The sequence below is a fragment of the Monodelphis domestica genome, chromosome 1 (genome assembly GCF_027887165.1).
Source record: "Monodelphis domestica isolate mMonDom1 chromosome 1, mMonDom1.pri, whole genome shotgun sequence".
Lineage (NCBI taxonomy): Eukaryota > Metazoa > Chordata > Mammalia > Didelphimorphia > Didelphidae > Monodelphis > Monodelphis domestica.
Genome location: NC_077227.1, coordinates 217,625,611 through 217,640,249, shown reverse-complemented (window position 1 = coordinate 217,640,249; position 14,639 = coordinate 217,625,611). Strand labels below are relative to the sequence as shown.

Sequence of the window (14,639 nt, the reverse complement as noted above, 5' to 3'; positions counted from 1 at the left end):
CTCCTTGGGGGGAAAAAGTACCAGGCAACAACAACAAAGAAAAAAAGTTAAAGTCATGATTCTTCAAAAATTTTGTTTCAAGAAAAGGGTAGATTCAAGAGGCAGAAGTAGATAAGCAAAGATATACACATGCTCACACACACACACATTTATACACACACATACAGAGTTTATGATCTCATCCACACAGGAATCTCCTGCTGTGGAAACTTCCAAAATAGATACCCATCAACAATGTGCCTGTAATTTATAGATTTAGAAAGTTGAATAAGGAACTTGATAGATTGATTGCCTTGCCCACATCCACATATGTAGCATGAGTCAGACTTCTTCCAGACTGTAATACCAACTCTCTACCAGCATACCTAGGATTTGGTCAGCAAATCTAGCGAGAGGGTTTCTACTTCTCTTTAAGATAACATCAGGTTTTTTTTTTTTTATTAAGAAAGTTTAAACAGCACAAAAAGCCACTGCTTCTTTTGTTTAATAATACGGCTCATTGCTATCCCTTTTCCCAAGATCTGGACTTTTGGCAGGACACAAGTGAGGAAGAAATCAATTTTTATATCCTCTGTTCCAAATAATCAGAAGGCAATGAAGTGCTTATCACATTTATTGAGTACCCAAATATGGCTAACCAGATTGCCTCATAATGTTGGAGTACAAGAAAATGGCTAAATCTTTCCCCTTTTACACTGCATTAAGAGAAGGAATAAAAGGTAAAAAATACCTTGCAAAGAAGTTTGTCTCATCCTGGGGAACTCAAGAATCCTCTTTTATTAAATAGATGAATAGGAAGAGTACCAAGAGTTTTAGGGTACTGAAACACAAAAGAACTAGGTTTCTACAAAACATAGTTGGGAAAAAAAGTACTTGAAAATACCTTTTAAAAAGGTTGGCATATTATGAGATGAGATTTAGTTTGGGAAGAATGCATGTGCAGGCAGAGAAAGGAGAGGAGTGTATACTATGACTGTATTCTTAGTTTCATAAAATTTCCCACTCTAGTCTTTAAACTCAAAAGAATTATATAAATTTGTGCTGGCTTAGATGGCACATATACTACTTTGGAATGATACAGAGATTAACATGACCACTGAACAAGGATGAAATGCAAATTTCAGAAATGTTCCATGTTTTAAAAAGCCATATAAATGCATATTATGTGTTCCAAAAGCAAGATAAAATTATCCCATTCTCAACAATATTAGCATAGAATTAATTTAAATACCTTAATATGACACAAAATATAATGCCATCCTCCTATTCTATGATAACATTTTACTATTTGTACCAAGGTCCAGAGTGCTATGATGTCCTTTTCGTTAAATACATAATAGTTCAAAAAATAAGTGTGATAATCCATACCAAAAAAGAAGTGGATGAAAAACACACATTGGTGAAATTGTTACATGCAAATAGACAGTCCTGGTTTTCTGAAACTAAGTGGATTTTATGTGAATAGCCCTGAGCTCTTATCTAACATCCTAAAAAAAGATATTAATATGTGGTGAATGATATTGACATAATAGTAATTATATTAGATCTGTCTCTTATAGAAGAGGGGCAACTCGTAAAGAAAATTTGAGAGGAATTACTAAAACGTAGGTGGAAGTCCCAGCCTTCTCAGCAAATAATGATAGTATTTGGGGTTAGTCATTAACTGATTTAAGGTTATATTTAATTATATGTAAAATAAGATATTTGATTTCTATGATCATTAAAGCTTAATGACAAAAATGTAAAATTTTGTGCTGACCTTGATAAAGTTGTTTAATCTATCCCTCATACTCAGTTCCATCACATGTAAAATAAAGTTTTTTATGATTCTATAGTCCCTATACTGGATGGCCAAAATGTGTTTGCACATGAAATAATGAGACAGCAGCACTAAATACTACAATATCAATGCTTTCAATGACATCATATAGTTCTTGCTGAATAACTCACCTCCTTAATTTCAATATTCTCCCAATAATGCAGTAAGGCTTTAAAATATATAATACTCCAGTCTTGGAGGGGCTAAAATGACAAATAATGCTCAAAGGCATATGATGAGCAAAAGTTAGCTTCATATTACCAATGCTGATATACAGATCACAAGTCGAAGAAAAGATAAAACTAGAACTATGTATGAATGGGAAAAAAGGTAGTTCTATCATGTAATAAGAATGAAAGACACAAGATGGAGGCCTCAGTTGGTGCACTGAATTATGTCTTACATTGCCTGTATACACTTAGCACAGTGACTGTATATACTGTTTATACAATGTTTGTTGAAGAGAAGTAACGTATGCCACAGTACTTTAACAAAAATGGAATAACAAGTGAAATTATGCCTGTTTTCCAAGTGACTGTTCTTTTTATAATCCATGATATTTTACATCTGTCTTAGTCTTAAATCTAACAGAATAGCAACCTCTAAAACTATGTGTTTGCTTTGTGAATTCATTATTTGGGGAGAGGCAGATGAGGGGATTGAGTTTTTATCTATAATAACCACATCTTATATTTCCACATTCTCAAAGTGCCTAGATAGCATTCATTTTAAGAAAAAAATTATTGTTACATGTCTGAATGATGCCTGCTACTGGCACTCTTTTCTCTAGCAATGGGAATTAGAAATAACCTCTACCCACAGCATCCAACTCTCAGCTAGAACTGACCGTGGCTTCATCATTACTGAGTACTCTGACTCAGGTGCATAGAATTATAGAAACTTAGCAGCACAGATTTGGAATTTCTAAAGGGATATCAGGAATCATCTAGTCTAATCTTGTCACTGTTCTTGTAGAAAGTGAGACTCAGCGAATTTAAGTGATTCATCCAACGTCACTCAGATAGTAAGCAGCAGACCCAGGATTTGAATCCAGGTACTCATTTTCCAAGGGGTGCACTGGACCTGTGTAGTCAAGAAGATCTAAGTTATAAATCTTTTATAATCAGAGAAATGCAAATCAAAACAACTCTGAGGTACCACTTCATACCTAGCAGATTGGCTAACATGACAGCAAAGGAAAGTAATAGATGCTGGAGGGGATGTGGCAAAGTAGGGACATTAATGCACTGCTGGTGGAGTTGTGAATTGATCCAACCATTCTGGAAGGCAGTTTGGAATTATGCCCAAAGGGTGCTAAAAGACTGTATGTCCTTTGATCCAGCCAAAGCACTACTGGGTTTGAACCACAAAGAGATAATAAGGAAAAAGACTTGTACAAGAATATTCATAGCTGCACTCTCTGAGGTGGCAAAAAAAATTGGAAAATGAGGGGATGCCGTTCAATTGGGGAATGGCTGAGCTGGTGATGGAATACTATTGTGCTCAAAGGAATAATGAACTGGAGGAATTCAATGTGAACTGGAACAACCTCCAGGAATTGATGCAGAGTAAGAGGAGCAGAACCAGGAGAACATTGTACACAGAGAAAACTGTGGTACAATAGAGCATGATGGACTTCTCTACTAGCAGTAATGCAATGATCCAGGACAATTCTGAGAGACCTATGAGAAAGAACACCACCCAAATTCAGAAGAAGAATTGTGGGAATAGAGACACAGAAGGAAAACAACTCCTTGTGTGACAGAGACTAAAGAAAAGGTGTCAGGCTGAAGAATGTGTGGAACTGATCACCTCAATGGGGAAAGGGTCCCAATAGATTGGAGTCTGGAAGAGGAGAAGATTCTGGCTGGGAGAGGAGTTGGTCTCTCAGTTGAGAGAAGCCAAAGAAAGAAGACTGAATGAGACTTTCTACTGAGGGTTACTCACTTTTTCCTGCTTGAGACTGGAAATCTTTCCCTCCAACATTTCCCAACTGAAAAAGACTATTGAAGAAAAACCTGAGAAATGCATTTTGAATCACTGTCAGACTTTACCTCAGTTTCTGGTCAATCTGACTTTCTCTCAGGGGGCTCAGGCCACCAAGGCCTTTTTCCCACTTTCCTTTCCTATTCATTTCCCTGCCAGTCATTCCTTTGTATTACCTGATTGAGCTGACATTAAAATAGTTATCTTTTCCCAAGCTGTGAATCAAGTGTGAGTGAACAGATCAAGGGGAGACCCTTTGGTCTTGAGTGGTGGAGGGGGGACAAGAGGGGCAAGAACGAATCTGGGAGAGCAGCCATAGCTAAGTAGGAGAGGCAGAAGGGAGAAAATCTTCAAACCCCCTCTCCTCTCTCTGAGCCAATCCTAAATCTCAGCAGTCTCCCCTGAACCATGCTTTGAGAAGGGAGGTCTCCATTCTTCTCCTCTCATTTCAGAACAATGGGCACCCCAGGATTTGACAAAATCCCCATTAAAAAAAAACTTCAGTGACCAACTGTCACAACTGTTATTAACTGTCATCAATTGTCTGTTGTAACTCCTGAGGAGAGCAGCCTTTGACTTTGGCTCTGCCTAGGAGTTTCCACACAGGATCAAAGACATCTTGATTCCTGGTGGGGGGAGTACAGGCCAGTCACCAACTGCCACTCTGGTCACTTTTTCTTTAGTGCCAGCCTCTGTCACACTTGATCACATGGGTTGATGGGGATATGATTGGAGATATAGACTCTAAATGATCATGCTAGTGTGAATATCAATAATATGGAAATAGTTCTTGATCAATGACACATGTAAAACCCAGTGGATCTGTGTGTTGGCTATGGGAGGGAGGTGGTGATAGGGGAGGAAAAGAACAAGAAACTTGTAACCATGGGAAAAATTCTTAATTAATTAATTAAATAAAAATTTCAAAAACTATGGCTTCAGAAACATATTAGCTTTGCGACTCTGGGTAAGTCACTTAGCCTCTGTTTGCCTTAATCCATTAAAGAAGGAATGACAAACAAGCTCAGTACCTGTTCCGAGAAAACCCGATGCACAAGGTCATGATGAGTCTGATGTGACTATATAACTTTAAGCTTGTTTTCCAAATGCAACATAGTTTCAACTTCTATGCTCATATCCTTGCCATGGTTAATTAGAATGCTCAGTTTCCCTAATGTATTGTAATAATTAATATCTGGCTAAATTTCTAAACCTGATAAGCACTTGAAAATGTGTAGCAAATAAAACCTTTTCCAGTATATTCTACTTTTGAGTATTTTTAGTTTACAACTCATCTTGAATATAGCAAGAAAGATTGTACATAAAAGTTCCTGGTAAACTGTCAAATGCTACTCAAATGTAAGGTATTATTGCCTTGTTATTATATTGAGTATCATTGTTAACACTATCAGGAAGTGATTTTTCTTTTAAATGTGTGATTTTAAAAGACTTGCCAAGTTGCTAAGTGTGATTATATTACATCACAGGTCAAAATATTTACCAGGGAAATGGATCTCATTTTATAAAGGAGACCAATTTTTAAAAGAGAGTTTACTCAACTGAAATTCCTGGCAAACTTTGCTTGAGCATATATATTCTATTAAGTAAGCTCTATGCTTTCTTAGTAAATTATAGCTATTCTCTGGGTTGCAAAAACCTCACTTACCAGTGGCCTCTTGTTAAGTATAAATGCCTATTTGTTCACTGTTTTCAGGTGTCTACATCTACATTAAGGATACACTGCCTGCATTGCCATTCGGAGAATATCAAACAACAGCCAACACCTCCTGACCTGGTACCAGCACTTAATGAGAAGCTGATGACTGGACTTCCTTTGAGATAAGCATGATTCCATCTGTATGAACGTTCCCTTCATCATTACAATTCACAACCTCTCCACACCTTTTTGAATCATTCATTTATATACATAAATCATTCATATGATTTCAACCAAAACACCTGGGTGCATCCTCGTAATCATTTCATACCGCCATTGGAATTGATGCAGTACTTTGACTCCATATATTTATTGTCTGTCATTTCCAATTCAACTTAGCCTTCTCTTTTTCCTGTTATATACATATATGTGTATACTCAATATTTTTATTGATAATATTCAATATATATGTATATTGATATATATTGATAATACTATATATATATATATACTCAATGATTTATTTTATTGAATTATTCACACCCTAGTTGTCACTATTCAAGCTATAATCTTCTTGAAACTACCATACATCTTTCCATGAAATATCATATGCTTATAATGTATATTTTCCCCAAATAGTGTGGTGTCATGATTTGTAGTTACATAGCACCATTGGGAGAACATGTGTGGTAAGGTAGTGGGCTTTTATGGCAGTTCAATCACTCAAAGACTTGAATAATTGTCCCAATCCAATACAGCCATATCTCTTCTGACTTCCGTCAACTGTGACTATCCAAAACACATACATACATGTGCATATATATGTATGTGTGAATAAATCTATACATACACATACACACACATGAACATATACATACAGATCCTTGAAAGTAAGGACAATCTTTTTCCCCTTTCCTTTTATCCTTGGTGCTTAATAAATGCTTGTTGACTTTTAACAGCAAAAATTAGTTGAGAAAGTGTTTCTGAAGAATTTGATGAGAGATATGGAGTAATTTGCAGGTGCATTTTGCAATATAACTAATATAATATCTATTTCTAATCTCTTTCTAGTTGTTGAAGATGTCACTAAGGATTTAAAGTGTCCCAAGATTTGCTGAAATAAGTTTAATGTCATTTGTAAATAAGAGCACTTGAATAATCTCATCAGCTATAGGTATCTCTTTTGTTTGGACTCTATTCAAAACATTGTCCATTATATAAACTAGTTGAGAATATATTTTACACCTCATCTGACTCAGTGGATTATTAAAGAAGACTACTAATATAGTCTCATCAATCAGAGAGTCCTAAGTAATTATAAAGTATTCATGGGATATGCCTTGTATTAGTAAAATTTTCATTGAGTTGGCTAAGTTTGCTCCCTCCAAATCAATAAATAAGGCATTATAACAAATTAGCTTTTTTATATTCTCTCAATCACTGGAACTATATAGTTAATTTTGACTGCTTCCTTATGTTTTCTTCAAAGCTATCCTGACTACAGCATAGATGAAAAAGGATTTTATAGAGATGAAAAAGAAGACCAGAGGCTAATACTTCCTAATGCATTTTGGTTCCTTTTTTCAGGGCTAAGATAGGTGTTTAGAAGTTCCTTCTGCTTTGCCATTCTTTTGGAATCTTCTCTGACATATACTGAAAACTTATCCCATGTTGCCTTGAAAATTGTAACTGTTTAAGCACAGATTTCTCCTATATGCATTTGCTTAGATCCAACTGCTTTTCCTACTGATTTTCTTACATGACATTTCAAATTTCTTATACAGAATATGGGATACTCATGTATAACACTCTTCATCTCTTCTTTCTCCCTTACATATAATTTTCAGTCAGTCTCTATTGTTGTCAAGTACACTACAAAACTCTGACAGGTCCATTTGGTTTTCTATCTGTTGTTTTTCTTGTTTAAACTAAAAATGCTGCAAGGATTATCTTAACTGGATCCTATTCCTAACTTGTTTTTTATAATTTTGAGAAGTGATGTTTCTCATAATCTCCCATCTTTTATATACACATCATATTACAAATAAGATTTTACTCTTAACTGACATCTTTGGCTTTCATATGTCATTGATTAGACAAAATGGGTAAGTGTCTACTGGTTTAGGTGGTTATTGAGATTTCTTGTTGTGGCCACTATTTTCTATCAATTCTCACTAGACAATCTTTCCTTGGGCAATCTTATTCACTTTTGAAGATTCAACTGCCATTTATCTACAGTAGAATTCCAGGTCTAAATGTCTCACTCTGAACTCTCTTCTGAAAACTAGAGTAACTTCTCTAGACACCTAAAAGATACTGCATCTAGATGTCCCACTACTTCAAACTCACTGTATTGTAAACTAACTTTTATCACTGTTTCTTCACTGCCTCTCATAGTACTAGGTCCAGTAGACACTTAAATGCTTGTGAGATTAAATTAAATTAAATCTGTGCAACATTAGGTTTGTTTTGCTTCTTTCCTTTCTATCACATTGCATAGCCAGTCAGTTAACATCTGTTAATTCCACCTCTACATTGTCTTTGCATTTGCTTTTTTCCTACTATAACCACCCTTATTACTACCTGCCTAGAATACTTTAAGAGCTTCCCTATGGATTTTCTTCCTTCATTATCCTTCTTCATAATATAGTCAGAAAAATATTTATTATATACACACTTGAGCATTTCTTTCCTCCATTCACAAATCTTCAATATCTTTCCATTGCTTGCTAGTTTGTAAATTTCATACTCGTCTTCCTGATTTTCGAGGATGTCCACAGTCTAACATCACCTTACCTGAGTAACATTTTTTAAAATCTCTTCTACATTCACTCTTTGCTCCAGACAAACTGGATTTTATAATTGCCCCCCCCCAAATATTTCCTGTGCTGTCATGGTATAATAAAAACTAACACTTACATTGTGCTATGTTCTAGGAGCTAGATCAAGAGTTTTATTATTGTTATCTCATTTTCTCCTGACAATAGCTTTGTAAAGTAGGTTATTATTATATCCATTATGTAGATGGGGAAATTGAGGCAAAGTAGGGGTTAATTAACTTAAATAGGGGCATGTAGTCAGTAAGTATATGAGGCTTGTTCTGTATCCTAGGAATGTGACGCCTATCTACTTCTCCTTATTAAATTCCCAGTCATATCCTAAAGTCTAATGTACATTCTTTCTCTTACATGAATTACCTCAGTTAGCACTTTTTCTCATATCTCTTACATATTTTATCACACAATATACATTATAAAATGCCTTATAGCTTGCTGTGTTGGTGTCTTATGAAATTACTTCCATGAAAGAAGGAATCCCATCATATCTAAATTTTGTACCCCCCTAGGGAAATAGCATGGTGCCCTCCACAAAGTAGTGCTTAATAAATATTTGTTCTAGTTTTTAAATTTCTCTAAATGATGGTAGTAATGATAATGTATTAACTTGTATCCAATTTCCATTTTTTAGTGTCCACAGTTTGTCATTATTTGTTAATAGCAGCTACTTTTACTGTATGCAGTTCTGTCTTCCCAGAATTGAAGCATTTATTCTGATCTGTTCTCTAATTAGCCAATGATCCACCTGCACAGAGATAATAGATTGCAAATTATTGCTATATATGCAACCAGTCTTTTCATGTGAACAATTCAATTTTGTGGTGTTTGATGGCTTCCGTATTCATTATCTTCCACCTGATTAATTATCAAGTGAAAAATTTTTAGCTGTGGCAACAGCTAAATCATCAGATGGAGTTTCCAATTTTTTTTTATCTTAGGCAAATTTTCCCTGTCTATAGCTCTGTCTTCTCTTTGTCTGTGTCTCTCTCCTATTTCTCTTCTTTTTCCCCTCTATATGTGCATACATATATGCATTACATATATATGTATATATATATATATACATGCTTTATCTTCAACCCATTTCTGAGACTAAAAGAAAAACTTAATTATGGTTTAAAATAATAAATAATTTTAGTGATATACTTATGTCAGGTAGAATGAATGGTGAGAAATTTGAAATGAAATTAGAAGTTTCTGAAACTGACCAGAGTTAGCTTTTTCAAACATCAGCTTTAAATATAAACTACTTCATTCTTTCATCTAAAAATATTTTTTTCAGTGCTATTATTGATTAGAGGAAGGTAGCTTGGTGTAGTAGATAATCATTTTCAAAGTCATGAAGAGCTTGATTCAAGTCTTTATTCTGGAATATACCAGTTGTGTCACCTTGAGCAAGTCACTTAAACTGTCAATATTTTAAGCACCTCTCTATAACTCTGCGTCATATACAGGGAACTGACCTAAATGGCAAAGAGAGTTCTCTGTACCAATGAAGCCACATTCCTATCCATTACCAAAGAATTATCCTAATATATGCACATTTTGGTCTTCCTTGGTAGAATATAAAGTATTTGAGAGCATAAAGTATTTAATTTTTATCTTTTTATCTGCATGCCTTCAGTAGTACTATGTATATCACAGTTGCTTAATAAATGTGTGTTGATTGACTGGAATTGATCTTCCCTACTTATAAAATAAGAAAGTAATATATGAACTATTGCACTGATAAGTTGCAATTGTAATCAGTACTAGGGAGTGTATCAACTCTTCTTCCATGTTGGAAATGACATTGGCCAATCTACAAAAGAATGGGGAAATGAGTTTCTCTCTTCAAGCCTTTGTAAAAAGATCTGAATTACACTTTCCAGATAGAAAATTATACAGATAAGGGGAGACATAATGTCTATAGGTTCCTTCCATTTTATGTATATAGAGCTAGTCCTTTTTACTGTGAACGTTGCTTGGACCCTCTTCATAGGGGCTTGTTGAATGATAATCTGTCATAATATCAAGAGAGGTTTTAGGCTATGTCAAAGTCAGTTTATGGAACTTTGATGTCTAATTTCATTAAAACTATCATTAAACTTTAAAATTCTCTTGAAGACAGATGATATCATCACTATAAGAATTGGGTACCTAAAACTGTGCAAGGTACACTAAAGGACAGATTGAGGGCAATATCACTGGACACTAGAAATCTATCATGCAAAACCAAGTTCTAATACAAATTATGGAGGAAAATTACTGAGCACCAAAATCTTCTTTAAAAATCTTTCCTCATTTATGCATTTTCCCCAGTGCTTCTTCTTCATTGGTATTATTAATCTGAATGAGGAGTGAAAGGGCAGAATATCCTACAATCAAAATGTGGAAAGGATTGTTCAGTACTTTGGTAAGTGTTCTGATTTCTTTCACCTGGGATTGTTATTTTAATGGAGAGACACCTACAACTCTTGTCTTTTTCCTAGAATGCAGTCAGATTTCACTTCTCTGCTGTCACTGTTTTGTGTTTTTAAAAGCCACATATTGATTTAATTTCCAGGCATTATAGCTTTCCATAGTGGTAGAACTCTTCGTTTTCCTTCCATTTTTTTTATATTAATACATTTACATCTATAGAAAATTGAACTGTGGCACCAGTAATGATACCTGCCTCTGCATTATCTCAAAAATATACTTGTATAACTGAGCACAAAAAAAAAGACACATTCAGATTATTGACACTTAGGCATAAAGAATGCAAGACTGCCATTATTTACGAATGGTTTATTACCTTCTTTTATGAATAGATGTAAAGAAGTTTGTTAATTATATACTGCAAAGGCGGAGAAAGGATTCTTATACCTTTTGAATTCCCCCTTTTCTATATAATTACCTCTAAAGATAAGCATCTTTGCACTACCATAGTTACAATAAATGTATATTCCTGAACAAGTTTCATGAATATAAGCTAAGTACCAGGGCTATTTTTTAAAAAACTTTGATAATCTGAAATATACTTTCTTAGACAAAGACTTTCAAGAGCACAAAAATTCTTTAGTGTGGACTATTGCAAGGTCACTGGGTTATTATAGTCAGTGAATTAGACAACACATTTTTATTAAGAGACTATTAAGTCAGTCACCATTCTCAAAGATGAGTATTTAAAGAAATTCAAATAATCACTGTCCTAAAGTGGTGTGTATTCTAATGGGGGTGGGGGGAGAAAGACAATATGCAAAAAACTATGTACACCCAAAATATATACAGTAAATGCTATAGGTAATATATCACATAAATATTCTCTATATTGCAAATATTTTACACATATACATACATATGTATACATATGCATCTATGTACATCTATGTATATACATATATGTAATACGTGTGTGTGTATATAAAATTAAATTGATTTCAAAGGGAAGGCATTAGCAGCTGGAGGAGCAAGACAATGTCTTTTGCAAGAAGTGGAACTTGAGCTGAGTCTTGTAGAAGTCAGAGAAAGGTGAGAAACAGAGCAGCATTCTAGCTATTACAGTGAGTTATAAGTGCAAAAGGCATAAGGAAAGGGAATGGAGTATCCTCTCTGAGGAATTCAAAGTAAAATGGAGCCAATGGAGGTCACTGATCAGGGAAGTAATATGACTGTTTAGAAAAACTACTTTAGAGATAATCAAATCTATGGACTTTGATAAGATTATCAAGTGAAATAGCAAGAAAGTTAAAATCAAAGATGACTTAGGGCAGAACCTTGTGGGACTCTTGTAGTTAGAGGACACAGCATGGATGAATAGCCAACAAAGAAAGCTAAGAAATAATACCTGGTCAGTTAGAAGAATCAGGAAAGATGGGCTCCAAAAACCCAGAAAGGAAAGAATATTCAAAAGAAGCTGCTCAGCAACATCTAAGGCATCGGAGAGGTAAAGAAGGATTGATTTTTAAAAAGGCATTAGATTTAGGAATTAAAAGATCATTTTTGAAAACATAGTTTCAGTTGAATGAGTGTCAGAAGTGACATTGCATAGTATTGGGGGTAAAATAAGATTTAGAGTTAAGTGACAGGATTCTGAATCCTGCCAGGCTGGCAGACTGCCTTGAGATGGAACTTTGAGCTGAGATCTGGCTTAGGAATTCTGTGAGACCTGAGAGTTGGAAAGTTGGAAGTTCAGTTAAGCCAACTGTTCTCTCTCTTTCTCTTTCTCTTTCTCTGTGTCTCTGTCTCTGTCTCTGTCTCTCCCTCTCCTCTCTCTCTCTCTCCCTCTCCCTCCCTCCCTCCCTCTCTCTCTCTCTCTCTCTCTCTCTCTCTCTCTCTCTCTCTCTCTCTCTCTCTCTCTCTCTCTCTCTCTCTCTCTCTCTCTAATTCCTTGATCTGAAGTAATGTTGTGGAAAGAAGAGGAATATGGAAATTTTGGGAAGAGCTGTGGAAGGAAGATCTACAGTTGAAAGAAGAAAATGTGGTCTGGTGTTTGATCCTCTGTAGTTAACAGTGTAGCTGACTGGGCTTGGCCTTTTCAGACCACAAGCCACTAGGCCAAAACCCTGACTGACTGGAAGTTGGAAACCTAACTGAACAACTACAAGGAGGCAGTAATAGAATAATAGATAATAATAATGACTAGAAATAGGCTTATATAGTTAGTAATTGGGTAAGTTAGTAATTAGAAGAGAGAACAGGTCTGGTTTTACCAGAGAGAAGCAGATCCCATGAGGGATCTTGAGTTGGAGTAATTGGAGGTAGCCCCCATCAGTATTTAGGGATCTTTCCTGCTTTTATCTTTCTATTAAACCTTTTTAATCCATTAAACCTTAATAAATAGAGGCAATTCTAAGATAGAAGGTAAGGGCTAAAAATAAGATATACTGCACTGAGCTTAGGGTGAAAAGACCTAAATTCAAATCCTACCTCACACACTTTCTATCTTTGTGCCCCTGGATTTGTCTCTAAACTTCTCTTAGCCTCAATTTATCCACCTGAAAAATTAGGATAAATCTCCAAAGAAATGGGGATATCTTACTTGCAAGGCATTCAAGATAGCTTAACTAAAACAACAAAGTACTCAGGTGATAGCACCACGCCTCCAACTTTAAACACTACAAGAATGCAGACAGCCCTGACTAACTATGAGCCCAAAAGTCTTGGGAAAAGCAATGTCTTCTGACTCCTGGGCCAGCTTCTGACCTGGTCCCTGAAACCATCATCCAGGAAACCAATATTTGTGGAGATCTGACTGTCATCTGCCTCTGCAGGTGTTGTAGTCTGCACTTCGTCCTAAGTCACAAATACTTTAAAACCCAGAAGAGAAAGTTCTCTCCATCAAAGTTCTTGTCCCCGATAAATGAACTCATTGTGGATCAGAGTCAGGTCTTGAACCTATGACTAATAACCTAATAACTCCAGGGCCAGTGTATGTACTATAATGCCTTTGTGGTATGACCTCTTCATGCTGGCTTCTTATGATTATTTAGGACAACACGGCCATCCAATGCAGCTGACGAAGTCTCCAGGTGTAATGACTTTTGGTGCCACTGGACCCAGGCTTCCAACGCTGAGACAGTGGGACTGTCTCTGTGCATCGACTTCTCCACTTAAATCTCCTTCATGCACAAGTGTTTTTGTGCACACTCATCTACATCACAGATGAAAGTGCACAAAGACAATTGTCATCCTCAGTTACCAAGAGACTACTACTACTACTAAATAGAGGCATGTTTTTATCAATTGCCTCAACAGTCATTTCAGTTGAAATCCCTCAAGACAGGCCCACTGTTCTTCCCAGACTATATCAACTTTGTTACAAAGTTAAGCCAACTGGCCCTTCTTAATAACAAACAAATACAATCCAAAATATACCCAATAGGATTTGGGAAAGGAATGAGAAAAGTGGGAGTGAAAGCACCACTGTAGATAGTTTTTTCAAGGAAGTCAGGGAGGGGAGGAGAAAATTAGGATAATTGTTGCCAAGGACAATAGAAACAAGAATTTTTAAATATGTGGGAAATACTGGTATATTTATAAGTCATACTGAGGTCTGGCTGGAATTTCTGACTATTAATAAACAAATATTATTCCATTAATTGTTTTAATTATGTTGATTATTTTATTAATAAATAAATAAAGCTGGTGGATAACTTCCAAAGCACACCTATCTTTTGAATTTGCCAAATTCTAAAGGAATAGTATTTGAGTGAAGATTCAACTTAAGACTGCAAGGCATAAAGTTTAGTACCTTAAGTCTCTCCAACAGAGCTGTTTCTTTTATAGAACCCAATGTCTAAGAAGAAAGAAAGAAAGAAAGAAAGAAAGAAAGAAAGAAAGAAAGGAAGGAAGGAAGGAAGGAAGGAAGGAAGGAAGG

General features: G+C 35.5%; 1 non-coding gene across 1 annotated transcript; it reads left to right on the top strand.

Annotated features, from left to right (window-relative positions):
- Positions 1–1,038: 1,038 nt before the first annotated feature.
- LOC130456656 (U6 spliceosomal RNA) lies at positions 1,039–1,141 on the top strand. Its single transcript, XR_008915721.1, has one exon. It is a non-coding gene; the product is annotated as a U6 spliceosomal RNA (small nuclear RNA).
- The last annotated feature ends 13,498 nt before the right edge of the window (positions 1,142–14,639 follow it).